A 17852-nucleotide genomic window follows, 5' to 3' on the forward strand; every position below is an offset into this window, starting at 1 on the left:
ATTCTCTGTATGCTTTTCTTTGTAAAAACTGACGCAAAATATTCATTTGCTTACACTGTTTTTTTCCTGCTTCCCTAATTCCCTTCAAATCTTTAAGTTTGGCCAGATTTTTCCCTACCTTCACTGGCCTTTGCCTTTTTGCCTTTTTTTTACTTTTCCACAAACCAATAACCATAATCCTGACTACACCATCTCTGACTCATACCCATAACTTGTTTATTCCTTCAGTTTAATCCTTGTCTCACAGTTTAACTTTGAATCTGTCCCCTCATTAGAATAATCCTCTACCTAAATTCCCAAGTGATCATGTTTGTCTCTATAGTCTTATTCTTTTGCCAGCTCTAAATCACCCAGTGGTATGATGACTATAACTAATGACACCTTCACCTGGACAGATAACAACTCCATCGCCTTGAACAGGAACACATCTAGAGTTCTTTCTGATGTAAATCTGCACCAGCTGGCCAAATACTTCACACTCCAAGGTCAGAATCAATGCACTCTATGTACTGCCATTCTGTCCAGTTCATGGCTGAAAATGGTCTAAGAGGCAACACACCTACCTGGTTAACAAAGAAAATAAGTAAATAAATAACCTCCACTTTCTCTATATCTGAAGATAGAAACCTTTCAGTCTTCTTCTGACACTTTCAGGTTTCCTATAAGTATTAACATCTTCACATTCCCCACTACTTATTCTGTCCTCCTGTCTCTCATCTTCATCCTTGGATGTATCTATGGGACGATGTATTGTATATGTTCTGAGGCAGCCTTCCCACCTGCCAATTATGGGGTGCTGTTCCTTTAATGACTGTTTGATTTCACATTTATGGACTTCCTGTATGCAGTTTGCTGGTCCATCTTCATCTTACCTTTCTCTGTCATTCCACAACAGCCTATTACCATACGCCTCCATGACATACATCCCCTTTTCAGTTTCTCGTATTTAAATGACACTATATCTTTTTCTCTTTTTTCTTCTATCGACTGCCTCAATATCTACTTTATCTTCTGCTTCTTTGACAATCCCTTTCCCCTTGTATATTAATTTAAATGTATGATTGTTGAGATGCAACTTTCGAGTCCAGAACTAAATATTACTTTCCATTCTTGGCTAAGATAGATCTTGCACTAACAGACAGTTGACAGCTCTGCCAGACCTCCCTCATCTTTCACAGTGTGACATCAAAGCAAGGTGAGCTGCATAAGCAAGTGAATGGCTGGTGCTAAATGGAATGGGGAAAGCTTTGAGAATGGTTACAGTTTTACATAAATAACATGCAAAAACACACACACACACACACACACACACACACACACACACACACACACACACCCTTAGTCCTGTAAAACCAAATTGTATTAGTGATACCTATGATTTTTAAGTATAATTTCCAGTCATTCCTGTGATTCCACAAAACATTTTCTGCATCTATTTATAAGAAAAATAGCAGACTTAAGTACATAATAATAGTAATAATGATAATAGTGGCAGTAATTTATTTCATCTTTTTAAAGCACACACTAGTCCTGCTAAGCCAGATCAAAGACTGTAAACTGTGAACAAATGTTAACAGGAATGAATTTATTTCTTCCATGGATTGCTGCATTGTCCACAAATTGCATCCACTTTATCTAACTTTGTACACTTCAGACGTCTGACTGAGCAAATTAAAAAAAAGGAATGATCACAGTAATGTATTTGAACTCATTGCTGTCAGATTAGATAGCAACCCACTGCAACCTCTCCCTACATATGCCCACACACAAACTCTCTCACACATACACAGACACACACACACACACACACACACACACACACACACACACACACACACACACACACACACACACACACACACACACGTACACACACACACGTATCTTAGCTCAGAGCTCTTTGCTGTCACACACATACAGTGCAGCCCACTGTTCCCCTCTGTGCAAAAGCACGTGCACCCACAATTGAATACCCATCAGATACAGCCAATTCATTTATTGTGATAACCTCATATCTCTGAGTGGAGTGAATAAACAAATAAGTTAATTAACTGATTAATTGCTTGATTAGAAATAGCCAAACTTCCTACTATATTTTATCGCATTACTCTCACAAATATACATGTATTGTAACCTCATCCTACACACACACACACACACACACACACACACACACACACACACACACACACACACACACACGCACACACACACACACATTAAATGAATAAAAAACACAGCAGCATCATTGAAAAGAAGAATACATGTTAGTAGTGAGTGCAAGCAATCACACAGCAGAGTGGAATAATTTATTAAACAGATATTTTTCCCTATGTTCACATTAGTCTCAGGTCCATCCACAACAGGCCTAATTATTCTTTCACTTTCATTTTAGGCTGCCTCAGGCACCAGTCAACTGACATTGCCTGAACTAATGTGGAATGACTGCTCGTTGCTTCCTCTAATCCTTATCGAGCTATCCAGCCACCACTGATGTGGCATTACTGTATCCCCTCCAAAAAAATGTCATATTAGCTACTTTGGCATATGCCTAATTGCTGGGCTGTTTAGAAAACAGGATAGATGAGTAAACCATTTTTTTTTACAGAAGTAATCACTCGACACAGTTCAGAGTCCAGTTAGGAAAACGTGTAAAACATTTTCAGTAACATCTTCCAGGATTTTCACCTACTAGAGCACCATTTTTAAATCCCTTTCACAGTTTAAAAGCAGTGCAGTCACCCCCCCCCCCCCCACACACACACACACACACACACACACTCACTCACTCAGCCCTGTACTTCCTTTCTGTAAGAAATTCCATTACAATCCTGAAAGTGCATAAGAAACATCTCTTTCTGTTTAATTTGTCCTCTGCTTTTGTAGCTGAATCTAAAATTCATGTTTGTAGAAGTACATACTGCCTAAGGACTCACTTCAGAAAAAGCAGACAGTTTCTGTTTGTGTTTTCCTTTCTGTAGCTTCTTTCTACATATATGGGAAATATGATATAATCATAAATACAAACAAAATAACATAAATAAATAAATACAAGCTGCAAATGATTTACTTTATAGTTAAATCGATCAACACAACCTCTGTGCAATGAATATTGATAAATTATTATTTACTAAGTAGTAAACTTGTGGTCTGCATATAAGTTGTACCTGCTATATGATATCTATTGAGGCTTTAAAGAAAGTGCTCTCTAGTGAGTACTCGTGCAATGAGAAGTTATACTAGTCAATGTTAACTGGTGAAGGCTGTCTTAAAAGTGCATAATGTTAATATAAGCAATCATTGCTGAAGCATGTCACCTGTACTCACTCTCATTTTGTTTCCCACCTGTCTGTGCAAATATCACTAACATATTGCATAAAACTGAGGTACGACCTTATTAAAATTCAAATTACATACATGAAGGATGACAATGATACTGGCACATTACATCACATTATCATATGATGCATTATAACAGCATCACTCTCCTTCAAAATTGTCTTAATAGTGTCACTATACTAATGACAAATGTTTTTAAGTGGATCTTTTGGGAAGTGAGGAAAGCTTTTAAACTTTCTGTAATTGTAGCCTGTTGACTTAAAGCAAGCAGTTTGACTTTTTTCTCTATATAATATTTATTTTAACCCCTCTGATTTCTTTTTTCCTTCCTTTTTCTTTTCCTTTTGGCTCCTTTGTATCTCTGGCAGCTTATCGCTTAAAATTTGTTTCCTGGGCCTGCACTATAACCATAGCATTATCACACAACCCTTTGTATGTGAATCACCCACAAAGGTGCATAATGCCAAATTCTGTATGGATAACTAAAAGTCCATCATCAACTATTATTTCTGAGTATGTTACTTGAAACCTTAAAGATATGATTTAAACAGTACATATATCAAGTCACTTCAGCATTAATTCTTTTAAAGTCAGTTAAGCACTGTGCTTGGGGACATTGTGCAAAAGAAATAGCATCCCATAATTATTTATCTGCATACCTCAAATCCTAGACCAGCACCATTCATATTGTACTTTATATATTATTATTTATTTATTTTATTTTATTTTACATTTGTTAACCAGGAAAGTATCACTGGACACAGGTCCTTTTTCAGCAGAGGCCCAGGTTATTGTTAACATATACTAGCATACATAGAGCACCAGTTACAGACATTTCATCAGTTTAACAAACATACAAATACCATTTCGATGGCAAAATAATACAAAAAGATGAAGACATATATTCCATTTCATGGGAAAAAGTCCCATTACAGATCATAATACTACAGTTGCAGTTAAAATGATCAAGAGGGTTATACACGTACAATGATACTCAAAAGAAGATGCTCTTGGTATTATTTCTAGACTGAATACCCCAACTTTTCTTTACAGTTTAGACACCATTTTCAGTCTCTCATATTCCTATCATCTAGACCCTAGTTTAAACACTCAGATAGTTCTCTTTACACTACTCTTTCTATGCAAGTACATTGCCCCTCTTATTTTAGCCGTCATCCTTTTCTTTCCTTTACTTTCTCTACATAGACTGTATGTCCAGCTTGAACTGGAGGTTACAGTCGGTCTCTGTAACAACATACCACAAGGTACAGAATTTGATTCTGATGTCTAATTATTGGCTAGATTTGTAATAGTCTGCTGATTTATATAGTCTAGTATTACCTATGAACCTATGAACTCTGTGTGACTGACCCATGCTCCATTTGCCTTTGCTATGCTCTTGCTCACTGCATTCCTCTACCCTACCCTACCCCCCAAATACCACCAAACCTACTTAGTCTAAACATAAATCACTCATATCCACTCACACTCAACAGCACCCAATAACAACGCATCCTTCATCTCCTACATATACAACATCACTTCTTAAAATTCTCCACCTCAGACATATAGGTTCATAGGTTCATAGGATGATACTAGGCTACTGGCCCGGAGGACCTTAAAAGCATAGCCAAGAATTTTGCCCATGTTCCCTCACAGTCAGCACCTGTTTTCCCTATCCAGCGGGGCACAGGTGGGATCCCAGGGGTGTATTTTCTGTTTCCCATCCAATCATCCATATTCCTCTTAAAGAGGGATAGAGAGGTATTCTGCTTGACATGGAGAGGGAGTCTATTCCACAGATTGTGGAGTCTTTGGGACACAAATCTATCCTGCCAACAAGTTCTATTAATGTCACAGACCAGGTTAAGGCCTTGCATGCAGGTTGCAAGAGTGGAGTTTGTCTTATGGATATGCAGCAACTCCATCAAGGTTGGGTCTGAAATGGCCTTGTATGCCAGACACAGGTAACCTCTGAGCAGTCTGTATCCAACTTTGTATACATAATTCCTTTTCCTCTCTCTTCATTTCCATCTACTCTTGTTATATTTCTCAATCATCCTTCTCCTCTCTTCTCCTATGACAAACTCTAGCTCTCTAAGAGGTAATTTCCAAGCCAAATGCCTCCTTTCTAACTCCTACTTCTGCCCTATCTAATCCTGTTTACATACTTAATATCATATCACACACCTGGCGGAATGTTAGCACTATGGACTCTGAGTCCAGTGATCTGAGTCCAAACCTCAATGAAACCTGTCTTCTTTTGTTTGTATAATGGTTAAGGTATGTACCCCACAGGCACAAGGTGCAAGATTTGCTTTTTACCTTTGAAAGGTAAACTGCCTAGGCTTAAAATGATCAATGATCCACAAGGGCAGCTATCATAGTACTTATCTATGAACCTAAATCAAAACTTATAAAACAAATGCATCTAAAGATCAATGCAGCCCCTAACAAAATTCTCACAAAAACAAAATATAAATTACCTATCAATACTTTTTATCACCTCTACATTTGAATAGTGATATACCTCCAAACTCTTGACCAATAATAAATTTTAACAACATGATTAATATACCAAAGCTAAAAATACCAACAACCACATCCCTCCCAAAAACAGTTTTTGGCTTACTTCTCCTTAAAATGAATCTTAGTAGTATAGTATACAAACAGCAGACATGCTTCCATCCCTTGTGATCTATTCCCCAGATATAGTTGTCAGCACTGACACCTAATTAAGACCAGAAGCAAAAGAGAAAGAAATTCTCCTACTGGGTTATAAAATCCTTACACTGGATAGAAAAATAAAAAAGCCAGTGGAATAGCTATATTCTACAAAAACACTTTTGAGCTGCCCCCCCCCCCACCTACTTATCACTTCCCAGTTTAACAAAACAGGGTTACTCACTTCACAACTAAAACTCATATGTATTGCAGCCCTATATATAGTACCAGGAAATAATATTAACACCACTGAAGAAATACAGTTAAATACCATCCTAAAATACACACCAATAAATAAGACCTGAATATAGGTGGACAACTAATAAACTCCATCACCTCTACACTCTCACTAGACTTTTACCAGTTATCACAACTCATCACAGTCCCTACCAAAACTAGCAAAAGCAGTAGTCAACAATCTACAATCGAAATAGCTCTCAGTGGCTTCCTTCCAGATATAATTACTGGATACCTCCAAGCATTTGCAATGAGACAACAAACCCAATCTTATGAAGTACCACTATATATTCAAATAATTATCACTGCATTTCAAAAACTCACTTTCATCTGTTTCACTGTGTTTAAAACTTTAATAAAAACCTAAAAGAAAGAAAGAAAGAAAAGACATGTTCAGAAAAACACACTTTCATAAAAAAGTAAAAGCCCATAGCTAGAACATATTAAAAATACCCCCCTTGATGAATCAGAAACTTGATTTATTATTTTTCTAAATACACTTAATGATGTAGTGCTACTAACAACAAAGAGGATGAAATCTAACCCTGCTCCATGGCTAACAAAAGACACCAAACAAATCTTTATATGCCAGACAAAGCATTGTGAATATGGTCACAAAACAAATCACAAAATGGCTGGTAGAATTTAAGGTTTCTAGAAAACTACACAGAATGCCAAATTATATCAAATAAATAACTTACCACATTAAGCACCAAAAGAATATATCACCATAATCTAAAATTATTCTGGTCATCTCTCAAAAAAATAATTTCCCTACACATCCCTTACCCACCACAACAGTTAAAAGGTATCTCAGAAAAATCCAAAACCAACCAGTCTAGCAGCAGGCAACCTACCTGGGAAATTCCTCAACATGGCTGCAGATCCATTGGCCTGCCTTGTATTCATGTGCCTACTATCTGGAAAAAAGTCATGCATAATACTTCCACACATACCTCTCAACCACCTAGGTAGGGCAAGACATCTGGACAAAGGCCCAAAAATAGGCACAATTTTAAAATATTGCTCTTACAGACTTGGAAAGTTGATAGAACAACACATTTTGCATTAGCATGAATTTTCTGAACAGTATGATGTATGAAACTGAAGTATCTGTCATTATTTTCTGACTTGAACCGTCAGTGATTTGCAAGGAAAAAAAAAACAATTTTATTAGAAAAAGACCAAAAATGTGAGGCAAAAATCTGGACATGCTGTGAAAATCTATATAGTTGAGAGGTATGCTTCCACATAAAGGAAAAAACGCTAGTGACTTCCTAAATTACCAACTAATAACAACATTATCACCATTATCAAAAATATTAGAAAATCACATCCATATGCATCTGCTTAAATATCCAACTGACAGTAACCTCTTTTCCCTAACACACTATGGCTTTCATCAAAGTCATAGTACGACAACTGCCCTTCATAATTTCACCAAAACTATCAACACACACACACAAATTTCAGCCTTTTAGTCTCCTCTGTCTTCTTGGACCTATCAAAGTGTTTGGCGGTGTCTCTCATTCTAAACTGCTATGCCTTCATCTTTCCTGGTTTCATAGCTATCTTTCCAACAGACTGCAAGATGTAACAGGACAGCTTAATCTCTTACTTTACCTACAAATCCATGTAGACGTCCTCCAAGGCTCTATTCGATGTTCTCTCCTATTTACTATACTTGTTAATAAACTCCACATGGCAGGCAAACACACTACCGTAGGCAACTACACAGATGACGTCATTCTTAGTTGTTCTGCATCAACTATCACTAAACTCCAAGAACTTCCCCAAACATCTTTCTCATTCATTGAAACCTGGCTAAGTAAATCTAATCTCTACATCAACCAGATGAAAAGCAAGCTAGTGCTATTCACAGCAAGAAATTCCATACTCTGTTGCCCACTTCACCATAATTTCTGCTAACCATGCAAATATTGAAAGATTACCCACACAAAACTTCATGGAGTCATTATAGATAATAGCCTCAACTATGACCAGCACATACTCCAAGTTGTCAAAAAAAAAAACAAAAATTGAGCCTTACAAGCTGTATCTCACAAAAGCAGCCAGAAAAACTATTGCATCATCCTTTCTACCCACACTTTTATACACATTTCCAATTCTCACCAACCTAAAGTCCTCACTTAAAATGAAATTGGAAGCATGCTACAACAAATTAGCCAAATTTGCAGCACATGCTACTTTTATACCCCACCACTGTCTTGCTCTAAAGCACTTGCAGTGGGAGGAGTTCCTATATTACCTTAGCTACACACAGATATTTATAGCATGCAATCTCATCCCCAAACAAGTTCATGATCTATCCCTCATGGACACCCAACAGCTGTATCCTCCAACTAGAGAATTATGTTTCAGTGAACAACCTCCTGCTAATCACCCCAAAAATGAATCAGTACTGAGAGTGACTCACTAGATTCCAACTGTGTTTCAAAATTATCGAACAAATTGCCACTACCCTCTGAGAATTAGACAAGCCCCACTATTCTAATCTAATCTGAAACAACACCTGATCTGCTACTGCCTATCATCATGTACCATACCAGGTTAACTATTAAGACTATTAATCCCTGCAGTAATCGTATTCTAGTTACTAACCTGCTCATAGTTACATTTTTCCTAAATGTAAGTAAAACTCAACCCCCTTCCTCCCACATAATTTATCTCTTATGTACTTACCCTTCTAATTACATCCTCTGCCTACTAACAAACAAATCATTGTAATAACATCAGCCTATCTATATTTCTCCCCTAAACTTCATGTAACCTTCAGTTCAATTTGCCATATAGCTTCTCATTAGTAAGTCAAAGTGGAAATGACTATATCATCAGACTCGATCATGTCAAATGTTATCATCTTTGTTGTATTGGATTCATGATTATATGTAATAATATTTTAGTTCTAGAGCAGTTTTAACTGTACTAATGGCTATATCTACTACCTTATCAAGTGTATAACCTAAGACTGACTGTACTGTTTTAATTTAAAACCATGTAAGTTTATATGTGGAGCTTTTCTCCCCGGACGTTCACTGAAAATAGTTTTGCTGTCCATTAAGATATTTTTGGTCACCAAAAGAAAATAAATTAATAAAAAAAACAGTTTCCACTTTGAGGGCCTATAGCCCACCAGACAGTGCTGTGAATCATCCCAGATCTTACTAAACTCCCTTACAATTACCTTCTGCCCCAGTACTCTATCATACTCCATAATGTTCTCTTCCTTTATATGCAGACTGCTGGCATAGGTAAGTGTTCCGAGAATACTGTCACCAATCTTCTGACAACTCCCTGCCAGCAGTTCAGATGTTTATTTATGTGTTTATGCATCTATTTATTTAAATTTGTTTACTTGGGTATGACACTGATCCTAATGCATCTTTTTCAAGCCCAGCCTGGGGTATAATAATACTTTTCCGTTAACGGGGCAACACTCAAAATGTGCTTTATGTCAATAATTTAGGGTTACCACCTGTCCCACTTTGCGAGAGACAATCCCTCTTTGGGCAGTTGTGTCCTTACAAAAAATTGTAAAAATGGTAAATGTCCTGAAATTTTAGGACAAAATTATTTCCTGTATTTTATGTAATAGTTGCATAAAACAGTTATTCTGTATCTAAAATACCTAAATGTTATAAGAAACAGAATAAGCAACTAAAATGCTACAAGAATAAGCTTTTATTTAGACAAAAAGTTAAGTTCTATCCTTTGTACTGACCGTGGGTATAGGCCTGTAAATCTGATGTTTGTACCAAAAATTTTCCACTTTGGCCATTTGAAAAGGTGGCAACCCTACAATAATTTCAATGTCACCATTAGGTCCATTATCCAGGTCTGTGCCACTCGCCTGAACTGCAACATAATTTTTACCATTCTGTTCAAAAAGCTTCACTTTATAAATGGATTGATTACAAATCGGAGCATTTTCGTTGGTGTCTAGAACAATTATTTGAACTACAGCTGTTCCCGTTCTTTGAGGTTCACCGCTATCTACTGTGGTTGTAATTACGTTTTCCGTGCCTTCTAGTAGTCTAGCTGCTTTACCAGTAAGATCTCAACATGTTTGCTCGGATCATTTCGTCATTCACATCTAAAATGTCCACTTCTGCACGGAACAGTTTTAAGGGCTTTTCAATTAGAAGCTGGAAGCATAGCTTACATTTATGTGTCTGTCCACAAATTTGCTCTCTATCTAATCCTGTTCATTAACAGCTGTAGTTCAAATAATTGTTCTAGACACCAACGATAATCCTCCGAGTTGTAGGCAATCCATTTATAAAGTGAAGCTTTTTGAACAGAATGGTAAAAATTCTGCTGCAGTTAAGGTGACTGCTTAGAATGGACCTAATGGTGACATGACTTATGGAGTATCTCATATTTCAGAGTCAGAGTCAATTAGACGTTTTTTTCAAATTAAATAACAAAACTGGTGAAATAACTGTTGCTGAGGCACTCGATTTTAAGGATACAAACCATAACCAGATGGAAGTACAAGCCAGAGATGGTGGAGGCTTGACATCATTTTGTAAAGTTGTTCTTGAAATTATTGATGTAAAGCACATTTTGAGTGTTTGCCCCATTAACAGTCATTTACTTTTGTTGTTAATCTTAACAAGTGTGTGTAAATGTATTGTTTACAGCTTTTTTTAAATGTTATTCATTTAATTATTCCACACACACCTGTCAATATTAAAATGAAAAATACATGGTTTCACAGTACATTCGCAGCTCACCAACCGCATTTCAACTGTTGCGAACGAGGCGAAAAAATTGCTGTTGCCCTCTTAACGGAAAAGTACCCACAAAGCAAGTTAAAAATATAGTATAATGTAAGAATACATATGAACAGATTCAGTACAGGGACGTTGGGAGGCATACGCACTGTACTGATTTCAGTACAACTTATTTAGAAGGGGGGTAGCTTTTTAAATTTTTTTTTTCGCGCTTTACTGCACGATGACATCAGCTCATCTGGGCAGCCAGTCAGAATGGAGCTATGGAGCTCACCGCGCATGTATTTCTGGCTGTTTCAAATGTGTTTTCAAGCGGGAGGATGTTGGATGTACACGAGCGGGCGTTATGGACTTTATTTAGAAGGGTCTTGCAACCGAGAGGGTTGGTGAGTAATATGAAGAGTGTGTGTGTGTGTGTGTGTGTGTGTGTGTGTGTGTGTGTGTGTGCAGGGACGTTGGGAGGCATACGCACTGTACTGATTTCAGTACAACTTATTTAGAAGGGGGGTAGCTTTTTAAATTTTTTTTTTTGCGCTTTACTGCACGATGACATCAGCTCATCTGGGCAGACAGTCAGAATGGAGCTATGGAGCTCACCGCGCATGTATTTCTGGCCGTTTCAAATGCGTTTTCAAGTGGGAGGATGTTGGATGTACACGAGCGGGCATTATGGACTTTATTTAGAAGGGTCTTGCAACCGAGAGGGTTGGTGAGTAATATGAAGAGTGTGTGTGTGTGTGTGTGTGTGTGTGTGTGTGTGTGTGTGTGCAGGGACGTCGGTAGGCATACGCACAGTACTGATTTCAGTACAACTTATTTAGAAGGGGGGTAGCTTTTTAAATTTTTTTTTTCGCGCTTTACTGCACGATGACATCAGCTCATCTGGGCAGCCAGTCAGAATGGAGCTATGGAGCTCACCGCGCATGTATTTCTGGCCGTTTCAAATGCGTTTTCAAGCGGGAGGATGTTGGATGTACACGAGCGGGCATTATGGACTTTATTTAGAAGGGTCTTGCAACCGAGAGGGTTGGTGAGTAATATGAAGAGTGTGTGTGTGGTGAGTAATATGAAGAGTGTGTGTGTGTGTGTGTGTGTGCAGGGACGTTGGTAGGCATACGCACAGTACTGATTTCAGTACAACTTATTTAGAAGGGGGGTAGCTTTTTAAATTTTTTTTTCGCGCTTTACTGCACGATGACATCAGCTCATCTGGGCAGCCAGTCAGAATGGAGCTGTGGAGCTCACCGCGCATGTATTTCTGGCCGTTTCAAATGCGTTTTCAAGTGGGAGGATGTTGGATGTACACGAGCGGGCGTTATGGACTTTATTTAGAAGGGTCTTGCAACCGAGAGGGTTGGTGAGTAATATGAAGAGTGTGTGTGTGGTGAGTAATATGAAGAGTGTGTGTGTGTCTGTGTGTGTGTGTGTGTGTGTGTGTGTGTGTGTGTGTGTGTGTGTGTGTGTGTGTGTGTGTGTGTGTGTGTGTGTGTGTCACTGGACATTTTCCTGATCAAAAGTAGTTCACCTGTACATGATCTGTGCTTTCCTAAGTTGTAATTCTCTGGAGTGTTTCCAGCTCTTCTTGTGTTTGAGCAGCCATAAAACACAGCTTTCTGTTATGTTGTTGTTGTTTGTCTTTTTTTGGCTTTTCCCGGTTAGGGGTTGTCCTAGTCCGCTAATGATTGGCAGTAGATTTTTAGGGTGCTGCGTTGCCAGCCCGACGCCCAACCTTCAGCGAAGGCATAATTCGAAATAAACATATACTTGCCACAGAGATGCTTGTTTTCTACTTGTAGAAAGAAAATGAAACACTGCTACAGTATAAATGCATTCTGCCATACAGTGTCCTACTAGATCAAGAACTGACTGAGTTTGTAGAAGGTAAATGGATAAATCCTCAGCCCAGACTTCTAGTAACTTCCTCAGTAGTTCACTACTGCCACAAAATATCAGCACAAAGCCTGAGGAAGGAAATTCCTGAAGTTCAAATCTGTTTTTTTTCTGCAATCATGCATGAAATGAATGAATATTTTAGATAATTAATGGGTGAATAACTTCCTCTCGCCACAAAATAACAGAGACAAAATAAAAGATCAAAGCATACCTCTCAACTGTCCCTGACGTTGCATTAAAAACACTGAGGATTACAGACAGTAATGCCATCGATTGGAATTTCAAAATACATGATGATTCAAAATCTCATGACATTTCTTCTGATATACTTTTAAGTGACTCAGATTTTATAAATTTCCATTTGGCATTCATTATACGGAAAATGTGTTGACTGATTTTTATTCTTTTTTTGATGAATGTGGTTTTACTTTAATTTCAAAATTAATTAAGTACAATGAAGTGCAACTTAAGAAGTTATTGAATGAAGTTAATGGTGTTCAAAGTGAGATAGTGAATGACTTATTATTTGGAGAATATGAAAGTTTATATTTTAAAATTTTGAAGAGAATTGAAACCAAAGTTGACAAGGTATTTGTAAGAAAACAGGGCAAATTACTTAGAGACAGGGAACAGTACAAGAAAGGTAAAAGTTACCCCCTCCCATTACAGAAAGTATGGAAAAATTCAGGGAATTATACCAATAAAAAAGAAGGGCCTACCTATAATCAGAATGAACTAGGGAGATTCAAAAAGGTGGAATTTTATGATGGATTAGAACAGGGAAAAACATATGAGAGGAGAAATGGCTATCTAGATGAATTAGATTCCTTCCAAGAGCCCTCTGATACTTTTTTAGGGCCCAGGAGATCGGAGAGATTGGCCAACAAACAAAGAATTCCCTCAGATCCGGGACCACAGGTACCAATGGGTGGGAGCGGTTTTGCCTGGAAAAACAGAGGCAGGCGAGGGAGATAGATGAAATTAAACATGATGACAATGGTATTACTTTTCAATATAAAGGTTTCAAGATACACAATTATACAGAATTAAAACTGGAAAAGCTCCATTTTGAATTGTTTTCCAGAGGTTTCAAATTTGTTAAAACTACCCGTGGTGATTTAGCCAATATATTGTTAGAATTGAAATTATACCTTAGAAAATTAAATTTGAAAGTTCTGAACCATCACAGAAATTCAGTTAACGACAATATACAAGACAACAATATGGAAGGAAACACAATGGAAACCTCTAGAACTCTAACTAGGAAAAGTATTTTCAATCCACCATTACATCCGGTTATTCACACATTTGAAACTATAGTAACTAATGACATATATGAAACATTTAGACATTCAAAGGGAGGTACTATTGAAAAGAACTTAAGGAAAGAGGAGGAGACATTATTGGAAAACCTAAGGAAAGAGGTAAATTTGAGATTCATGCAACCAGACAAAGGTGGGGGCGTGGTAATTTTTTACCAGGAGGCTTACAATGATGTTTTAACCAATTTGCTGATTGATGAAGAAACTTATTCAACTGTTTCGTATAATGAAGTTCAAATAGCTTACAAAAGAATAGATTCTCTTTTGGAGGAATATCTTATAGAAAACAGAATTGAAGACAAAACCTACAATTTTTTGAAGCAAAAACATTCATGTGTTCCACAATTTTTTGGAATACCCAAGATACACAAAAACATTTTGAAGCCTCCTTTTCGCCCAATAGTTTCAGCTAGAAAGTCTAAAACCCACCCATTGGCAGTGTATATCGATCAAAAACTAAAAGGAATTGTTAAGAAGCAAAAACACTTAGTTCAGGACTCCTGGGATTTTCTGGGTAAAATTAACAATAAGCTATGGTCAGAAACCTGTAAAATGGTTACCATAGATGTTAAAGATCTATTTACGTGTATACCCAGGGACCTGGGGTTTGACTATTTTGAGAATTGTGTCAACAAACATCTTGACTCATCACTGGACAGTAAAAAATTGATATTAGAACTGACTGAAGTTGTCCTTGACAACAATTTCATTTTTTTCCAAGGGGAATATTATAAACAAGTGACGGGTGTGGCTATGGGGGCAGCTTGTGCCCCCATATACGCAAACCTAGTACTTCTTGGATGGGAAGAACAACATATTTTTTCTAGTGTATTTATGAATAATATTAAAATTTACCTTAGGTTTTTAGACGATATTTTTCTTGTGTGGGAGGACGATGAGAAGGGCAAATTTGAGGAATTTATGAAATATATAAATGAAACTAGTCCCTTTTTGTCATTTACTCATGAAATACAGAATCAGAGTATAAACTACTTGGACATTACTCTCAGTAAAACAGTTCAAGGTTTTAAGTCCAACATCTTTCGAAAAAGTACTTGGTGTAACAGCTATCTTCATTTTGATAGCTTGCATCCCTTACATCAGAAGAGAAGTATCATTAAGGGTCAGGCAGTAAGAATAGCGAGGATGACCTCTGAATATAAAGATCTACAGTATGAATTTGCCTTTCTGATGGAAAAATTCTTAGAAAGGGACTACCCAAAACACACAGTGGGTGAAATATTGGAAGAAGTATATTTAGGGTGGGGGACTAAATATAAACCTTTGTTAGGTCAAAAGTTGGTACCTAAAGAGAATACGACGTCTGATATTAAAAATTTTTCAGGAGCTTGTATAGTTGAATATAATGGATTTTCCGATTGTTTCACTAAAATTTTAGAAAGTAATTGGTCTATTTTTAAGACCAACAAGAAAATATATGAAACAGTTGGTATCAAACCTACGTTTTCATATAAGACGGGTATGAATTTTAAAAGACTGTTCGAAATGGAAACAACCACTGTTGACAAGAAGAAAGGAACAACTAGATGTGGTTGTTGTAGACAGTGTGTACATATTAATTTAGTGGAAGACATAAATTTGAAAAATGGATTGAACAGTAAGGTTTTCTTTTGTAAAGGTAATTGTCGTAGTAGAATGTTGGTCTATTTGGCCACCTGCACAAAATGCCCCTCTTTCTATGTGGGTAAAACCGAGAGAACACTTAGAGAGAGAATATACGAACACACTAATGACATTAAAGTGAAGAAAGATACTAGTGCTCTCTATAAACATTCCATACTGTGTGACGGTTTTACAGGGTTTAGGTTTGGTATTTTGGACTTGATTAAAGAAAACAACAGGGGAGGGGATATTAAAAATCTTTTGTTGCAAAGGGAGATAAAGTGGCAATTAAGATTGAGGTCTAACTATTTTCCAGGCCTCAATGAATATATCAATATTAAAGCCATTTTGATAGACAAAGCAGCATCAGTTTAATTTTAATAGTAAAAATGCATTTTCATTCAAATATTTATTACATATTTAAAGATTAATTCACTAGAAGAAATATATATTTTTAACACATTCTTTTATATATATTTTCTATTTTCTATTCTCTACTATGTATTAACCTTTACATTTTATATACATTCAACCATCACCATCTTTATATATATTTTTCAAAATATTCACATTTTTTAAAATATTCATGGTTTGACATACACACCATATACACCCCAGTTTAAGGAAGAACAGTTTAATCTTACGGACCCACCACCCGGCAGGTCGGGGGAGTTAATTTTTAGGAGATATTTTTCCCTGTCAGAATCTATAGAAAGGTTTTACGCTTTTAGATATGGGGTTTCAGGTTGTAAACTGTGGTTTCTATACCACATTATTAGATTTTAGGCTTTGTATTTACTACATTTATTATTTTTTATTAGGAACAATTCCTTTTATCAGGAATGTTATTAAATATCACTACATACAAAGAACACCAATTATATTGGAATATTAATTGTTTTTAATTCAAGCATGGTCCTACATGAACTAGACAGTTGATGAAAAGAAAAATTTCTTTTGAAACCAGCTCATGTGTTTTATACAACAGTCAACCATTAACCAGGAAATATATGAAAACGGATTATTAAATGGTTACAAACCTAATGAACGAATTGTATATAATACAATTTTTATTTTTTAACACTTTCTTTTTTTGATTAAAAATTTGTATTGGTAATGTATTTAATTTGTTATAATTAGGTAGAATTTTTAACATTCAAGTATTTTCATAGGGCGTTTTAGCACATACATAAAATGTTAATATATTATAAAGGATTTAAGGTATGAGAAATAATTTCACCTTAATTCCTTTTCACCTTAAAAAAAAGTTACTTTGATGGTTTAATTGGTAATTATTGATTAATTGCATTATACAAGATTGTATAAAAAACTAAGGCACCAGAGGTTTATTATTCTGAAGAAGTCTGCTTTATGCAGACGAAAGCGCTCATTCTATTGTTGGAATTGTGAATAAAAGACTTTTTCGTCTGTTCAGTACGGAACTTTTTATTATATTTGGTTGGTTTTTGCTGTTGGACAAGTTTACATACTTTTAAGTGAATTCGAGTGATATTTGAGACCTTTGTTGCCCCTCCATTTATTTTTTTGTCTTTCTCCCTGATTCTTCAGCCAAGAATTTGAGAGCTATGGATCAAAGTGTTACAACCACCCAACACTGTACTTCTAGACTGTACCTTCATCACCCAGATACTGAATGAAGTTAAGCATCTCTCAGTTATGCTGCACTTCGTGTAGACACAGAGTATATGCTGTGCACTTAACATTGCTGGCCATTCCAGCTTTGAGAGAGAGATTTCTGTGTACATTGGAAAGGGATTTCATTTGGCAGCCTTAACACAACTCTTACCTGGAAAGAACAGAAGACACAAAGATACTGAAAGACAGGTGTGTGTGTGAAAATGCCCCATTACTCATGGTGGGGTGTGTGTGTGTGTGTGTCTGTGTGTGTGTCTGTGTGTGTGTGAAAATGCCCCATTACTCATGGTGGTGTGGTAGG

This window comes from Protopterus annectens, chromosome 1.part1 (assembly GCF_019279795.1).
Source record: "Protopterus annectens isolate FY-2018-M chromosome 1.part1, PAN1.0, whole genome shotgun sequence".
In the NCBI taxonomy this organism is placed as follows: Eukaryota; Metazoa; Chordata; order Ceratodontiformes; family Protopteridae; genus Protopterus; species Protopterus annectens.